Genomic DNA, 7,625 nt, shown 5'->3' with positions numbered 1-7,625 from the left:
TTTTATTCCCCATCCCACGGTCATATTTGTGCTTATTTGAGCTCTACGGAGCTATTTTTATTACTAATATATGTTTTCTAGTGTTTTGTAGAATTGGTATTATTTTGTAGGAATTTGTAGAATTATGGTAATTCCCGAGGTTATTGAACCACTACAAAGACATTGGAGTTGGATCGTATTTTATGACCGGATATTTTAGCCCAAGGCCAAGTTAGAGAATTTAATTCGGCGATTGAGGGCTCAGTTAAATGAAAGAGGTTCAAAATTCCCGCAAGAATTATGGACCAACTTAATTGAGGGCTAGAACTTAAGTTAATAATGTTAAAGTCCAAGGCCCAATTTCCGCAAAAGAAGCCTTGCTCGCTGACGCTGCCAGACCGCGGGCCCGATCGAGAGATTTTGCTGCCTGCGCATTAAGTCGCCCGCTGTTTGATTTGGGCCTAGATACACTCCGTATCTGATTTAGGCCTTTTCATAATAATTGTGTAATCCTTGTTTTAGTGGGAGTGGGATTCTTGGATTATATGTTTTTACTACTCTTATTTAAGGAGGTAGTAGTTACGTAGGTGGGGGTAGCTTTAGATTAAGGGGTCGTTTGGTTCGCACAGGGTAAACGGAATGGAATGAACAAATGGATTCAAAGAGAATGGAATGAAACCCATTCCATATAACATGTTGTTTGTTTTACAAAAACCAAAGGAATCACCACCACCATAGCACCACCACCAACACCACCACAATTCCTTCACTTTCCCACTTCTTCAGCTACCCCACCACCCAGCCACCACATTGTCGGCATCCCCCGGAGCCCGTCGCACCTCCACCACCCCTCTCCTCCCCGAAAAACCTTCACCCACTCATCATAAACCACTACAAGAAAATAACTTTTTCGTAGCGATTATTTTAACCTTTAGTATCGATTGTAATTGCAACAAAAAGCTTTCCCAACGAATGGTCATTCGATATAATATCCCCCGTTGCCTTAGCCTTTAGTAGTGGTTTTCAATATCGCTGGGGTTGGCCTCAATAATCGATACGAAAAACTACATCCAATCGTGGTGATTACTGTAGCGATTACAATCGCTATAAATGTTTAACTCATTTTCTTCAAAAAAAAAAATATGTGTATGATCTTTACAAGATTCGAACATGCAACCTCAAACTCTTATATTAAATGTTTCACCAATAAGCTATGACATATTTTATGTATTCTTTGTCAAACAATATTTATATATCTAGTGTTGAAAAGGATTTTCGTATCGATTTTTAGGATTTAGTGGCGATTGTAAATGATACGATTTCTCAAAATTATATAAATGTGTAAAAATAGTGTGGATATATATTATTATGTTTTCCGTATCGATTTTATATGGGAAAACCATGGCGATTGTAAAAATGATACGACATCCTTAATTATTTCACAAACATACTTGCATATTGTAGCGAATGTACAATCGGTACGAAATAATCGCTACGAAAAGAGATTTTTCTTGTAGTGAACCCCAATTATTCATCATCTGAAACCCCACAAAAACCCTAATTATCGGCGGTGAACAGGGAGGTGCGTTGAGGGAGGTGCGACGAGGGTTAGGGGCGGTGTGAACAGGGGTGGTGTGTTGAGGGAGGTGCGACGAGGGTTAGGGGCGGTGTGAACAGGGGCGGTGCAAAGAGCCGAACACTGCGAACAGGGGCGGTGAGAACGAGAGAGGTACGACGAGGGAGGTGCGACGTAGGTAGTGGTGCGACGAGTGAGATGCGACGTAGCTGGTGGTGCGAACAGGGGCGATGCGACGTAGCTGATGGTGCGAACAGGGGCGGTGCGTAGCTGGTGGTGCAAACAGGGGCGGTGCGTGGCTGGTGGTGCGAACAGGGCGGTGCGGCGTTGACCGGGGTAGGGCTCGATGTGCGGTGGGGGTAGGGGAGAAGGGTGGTGGTGTTGGCATGGTGGTGTAATGGTGGCTAGGGACAGGGAATGGAAAAGTCTAGGGGGGTGGGGAATCAATGTAGAGGGATTTTGGGTGAAGTCAAAAATAAAAATGGGTAAAGGGAATGATTAAATGTGACAAACAAACATCAACAAAGGGAATGAAGCATGTTCATTCCCTTTCCCTTTGATTATTAACCCCAACCAAACGACCCCTAATTAGTTTTAGTTTCCTTTTCATTAGTTTTAGTTTTAGTTTTCTTTTTTTTTTTCTCTCTCTAACTTTTCTCTCTCTCCCTTGATTAAAATATTAGTATTATTTTCTCTCTTGTTTCTCTCTCTACAACTCTTGGTTTAATCTCAGTTATTTTTTTTTCTTTCATCATGTCTCCTTTAATTGCTTTGTTTATTTTATATTTAATTATGTCTGAGTAGTTTCCTTTCTAGGGTTTGTGGGGATCCTTAAATAATATGAGGGGGTAATTTATTGTTGTTAATTGTCAATGCTAGATTAATTTCCGATTGATTGATTTAATGCTCTATGACTAGATTTGCGCAGATCTTTTATGCATGAGTTTGACAATATTGATTCGAGATTCGACAGATGAGAATTAATGTTTAGGTCTAGTTTCAATAGGCAGGTTAATTTATAAATGGTTAAGTCGAGATTCGAGAGATGAGATTTAATACCGGTAAATTAATTGTGTGATTGTAATACGTAGCGAAAGCCCTTTATGATCTGATTAATGTATGCATTGATGATTGATTATTATGTTTTACCCTGGAATATTATTTATTGGTGAACCTATGCCCTAGGCCTTTTATTCATTGTTTCTCCTCCTACTTTTATTCTTTCCCACTTTTACTCTTAGTAGTTTAGTTTCCTTCGATTATTATATTTTGGTTACTTTATAATCTAGATTATATTAATTAATTAGGAATAGAAAGACTCGTTTCTCTGTGGATTCGACCCTACTTCCCTATCTACATTAGTTAGAGGATTTAAGAATTACTTTTGATTAGGGATACGACTTTACCCTGTCAACAATCATTTGGAAGCCACAAACAAACTCCTTCAAAAGGAAAAGACACATGTTACAGATGTGGCATGACAGGGCATTGGGGATGTACTTGTCGTACGGCCAAACATTTGGTAGACCTTTACCAGGCTTCTATAAAAAGCAAAGAGAAAAATGCAGAAGTAAATTATGTTAACGAAGAAAATGCTCCTTGTCCCAGCCTTGATGCATCTGATTATTTCATGGATAATGCAGAAATTGGAAATGATTTCATCCTTAGAGAAAATAACAATGCTTAGGTTTCCCATCTACTAATGTAACATATATTATGTTTTTATGTATTTTCTTTATGTCCTGTATTTTAAATTTCTAGTCATGTACTTTTAATCCATATCATCAATAAAACTTTGTATGATATTATTCTACACTAATTTCAAATTTATTTTATGAAGATATGGATTTGCCCGAAGTTAGTTCCGAATATCAATGCCTTTTGGACAGTGGAACAACACATACTATCTTGAAGGATAGAAAATATTTTTCACAACTAAAGTTGTTTCAAGCAAATGTAAACACTATTTCCGGTTCAGCTAAATTAATTAAAGGATCTGGAAAGGCTTGTATAATAATGCTTCCAAATGGAACAAATTTAATAATCAATAATGCTTTATATTCGAGTAAATCTCGAAGAAATCTCATAAGCTTTAGAGATGTACGCCAAAATGGCCATCATCTAGAAACAATGACAACAGATCAAAAAGAGTATATATGCCTCACGACAGAAAAACTTGGCAAGAAACATATATATGAGAAATTGTCAGCATATTCTTTGGGGTTATATCGTATAAACATACGACTCGTGGAAATCAATATGGTATCTAACCAGAAGTTAGATGACAAAATTTAATTATTTTATGGCATGATTGTTTGGGGCATCCGGCAAATGGGATGATGCAAAGAATAATAGCACATTCGGTTGGACGTTCAATAAGAAATGTCAAAATTCCTCGATCAAATGAATTAACATGCTCTGCATGTTCACTTGGCAAATTAATAATAAATCCATCTATGAACAAAATTGCTACTGAATCTCCAAAATTCTTGGAAAGAATTCAGGGAGATATTTGTGGGCCAATTAATCTGGCATGCGGACCATTTCGATAATTCATGGTTTTAATTGATGCTTCTACACGATGGTCACATGTCAGTCTGCTTTCAAGTAGAAATGTTGCCTTTGCAAAATTACTTGCCCAAATTATTAAATTAAGAGCACAATTCCCAGATCATACAATAAAGAAAATAAGACTTGACAATGTTGGGGAATTTACATCCCAAACATTAAATGATTATTGTATGTCAATGGAATTGATGTTGAACATCCAGTATTCCAGTAGCTCATGTTCATACACAAAATGGTCTAGGTGTATCACTAATTAAGAGATTACAATTGATTGCAAGACCACTATTAATGAGGTCAAAATTGCCATCATCTGCTTGGGGACATGTTATAATACATGCAGCAGCGCTAATTAGATTGAGACTTGCAGCTTATCACATAAAACCACTACAACTTGTTTGTGGTCGAGAACCAAGTATCTCACATCTAAAAATCTTTGGTTGTGCTGTTGTAGACACCCATTTGTGTCTCCCCAAAACCAAACCCGGTGATGAGTACCTTTCACGTCGAATTATAATCGAATGAAGTGAAAGTGTGGAAAGTCTAGTGTTGCGGTTAGCTTTTAATTCCTTTCTTTCTCTCTGTTTTTGAAAACCTATTTTAAGAAAATAGTCAATCCAGTTTGGTTTGGGCCATATCAAGGGTTCAATAATAGAACAGTTGGATGGGGATTGAAAAGAGCTTTCCAACGATATATTATAAGCCCAATTCCGATGAATAATGAGGAAGTTATGGCCAAATTACTAAACTGGACCCGGTTTGATATTTATGTGCGGCCCAATGATCTAGAGGAGGGCCTAATATTGATTTATCAAACATAATGCAATTAGAATTGATTTTAGTCTTCTAGAAGATTCTTTTCATTCCTAATTTAATTAGCATTGATAAATTGACTTTAGTTGACTTTTTAGAGTTTTAATCAGAATAAAAGAAGTGTTTTTAAGGAAAATACGATTTTGCCCTTCTGTACGGCTGAAGTTTATCAAAATTAAGAAAACGCGTGAAACTGGTTTCTAGCGCCTGACGACAGGATTAGCGCCTGGTGCTAATGCTTGACGTTTGGCGCTAGCCTTAGCGCCTGGCGCTAATGTCTGGCGTCTAGCGCTAAGCCGTTTTATTCTCGTCGAAACTCTGATTCGTTTTTCTATCCATCCGGCTGATTTTCTCTATAAATAGCCTCCTAAAACCTCCGTTTTCAATCATCAATTCTCATCAACAACTATTAATTTTCTTATTTTCTCTAGTTTTCAAGAATCTCTTGATCTCTCTCTAGCTTTCTCTACAAAATTCCGCATTCACAAGATCTAGAAACACCTAGCCAAGTTCGAAGTTGCCTTTGCCCTAGACGTGAAAGGTTTTAATTTCTGAGGGTTTGGTCCCAAATCTCTCTTTCAATTATTTAATTTAATTGTTTTGTTTATTATTTTCCTTGAAGTTACTAACGTGTGTATTTTGTTATTAGAAAGAGATACGAGGCATCCAAGTAAGTGCTTTAATTGATTTATTGATATTACGATATAGAGATCATGTCTAGATTGTTATTATGATTCCTAGTATCATGCTAGGATGTTTTATTGCTTCCTAGTATCATGTTTAGGGTAATAACTATAATTTCTAATATCAAATATGATAATTGTGATTCCTGCGATGCTTCCTATTTTCTTCCTAATATGCATGTTAGTATCATGTTAGGGTTATATATTTGATCTTTTGATGTTTAGCGACATGCTAGGGTTTGTTATTAATCTTGTTAGTATCATGCCTAGGATCTTGCTATTATTGTGCTTTAACATGATTATGATGATTGTTATTATGATTATTATTATTATGATTATAATTGTTATAATTATTATGGTTATTATTATGTTGTTTGATATATATTTATTGTTATTGCTTGATCACACCTTTTATGCATGTTTAAAGGGAATTTGTACTTGTAATCACGCTTAATAAGAAGATAATTAATAATCTTGTTTTAGGGTTAATTTGATTATAATTGAATTGATCGCCAATAATAGTTTATTTGTGGATTAATATTCAATCAACATAGATAAACAGGTTTAGGGTAAACCTATTGATTGCATGTTAGTCAGAAAGCGCACATGAATACGATCAGAATAAAGTAGAGCCTATTATTAGGGTAGGTTCAATCTCTTTTAGGTTGGATTTGTACCTTCATCCCCGAACACCAGTCATGGGTCCAGACCTATTGGAGTTCACGATCTCTAGGATCGTTAAGGGGTGTAACCTTCACCTCATGAATTGTTTACAGGTTCCTAAAACTTGTTGGCGACTCTTTTTCTCTATCTTCTTTCCCTTTGGACACCACCGTACTTTAGTGTATGATCACAGTGGGGTTCAAGTTTGGGGTAATGCTTGAAATATTCCCTGCAGCTGTATATGTTCTCATTGCTCCACCCCAACGAACAAAAATGGGTCCACAAAGAAGGCTGAGAATTTATGTTGGGTTTGAATCCCCCTCTATAATTAAATATCTTGAACCATTGATTGGTGACTTATTTACGACTAGATATGCCGAATGTCACTTTAATGAAACAGTATTACTAGCCTTAGGGGGAGAAAAAGTGGACCCACGTAAGAAAGAAATTGAACTTATTTGGAATGCAACACAATTGTTGATGTTAGACCCCACGAACAAATATGTGTGAACAAGAAGTTAAGAAAATTGTTCATTTATAAAGTGTTGCAAATCAATTGCCTGATGCATTTGTAGACACAAAGAAGGTGACAAAATCACATATACCAGCAGAAAATGCCCCTGCATGTATTGAAATTCCAACTGGTAATAAGGCCATAGAAAATGAATCTCAAGCATGCAGAAAGCTTTGGAGACCACTTGGTTCATAAGATTCTAAGCTAAGGAAATTGAAAAGATTGGATGTAATAGAAAATGAGACTAATGATGTTCCCCCTTCAGAAGGTCAAGATAGACCAAATGTGGATGAAAGTGAAGAAAATGATGATAATCCAAAAGGGCACGAACAAGAAGACAACCCTACGGGGAATGAACAAGACGTTCAAAACATCGATAACAATGAAATTTCAATGAATTACGTCTCTACCAAGACTTGGAGGAATAGGAAAGATGTTATCATGGATGAAATATTTGCAAATTCCATCGCAATCGATATTATGTCCGATGAAAATGATGTTGAACCAAGAACAGTAGAAGAATGTCGACATAGGAGTGATTGGCCAAAGTGTAAGGAGGCAATGTTGGCAGAGTTAAATTCACTTGAAAAACGAGAAGTTTTTGGAAAAATAACCCTTACACCAGCAGGTGTAAAACCCTTTGGATACAAATGAGTATTTGTGAGAAAACGTAATGAGAAAAATGAGATAGTTAGATACAAGGTAAGACTTGTAGCCCAAGGATTTTCTAAATTCCAGGGATTGATTATGAAAAAACATATTCTTCAGTAGTTAATGTATACATTAAGATTTCTGGTAAGTTTGATAGTCACAAAAGAACTACAAATGCGAT

The sequence above is a fragment of the Chenopodium album genome, chromosome 8 (genome assembly GCF_948465745.1).
Source record: "Chenopodium album chromosome 8, dcCheAlbu1.1, whole genome shotgun sequence".
NCBI lineage: Eukaryota > Viridiplantae > Streptophyta > Magnoliopsida > Caryophyllales > Amaranthaceae > Chenopodium > Chenopodium album.
The sequence above is the reverse complement of the archived record's forward strand: the minus strand, read 5'-3'. Positions refer to the sequence as shown.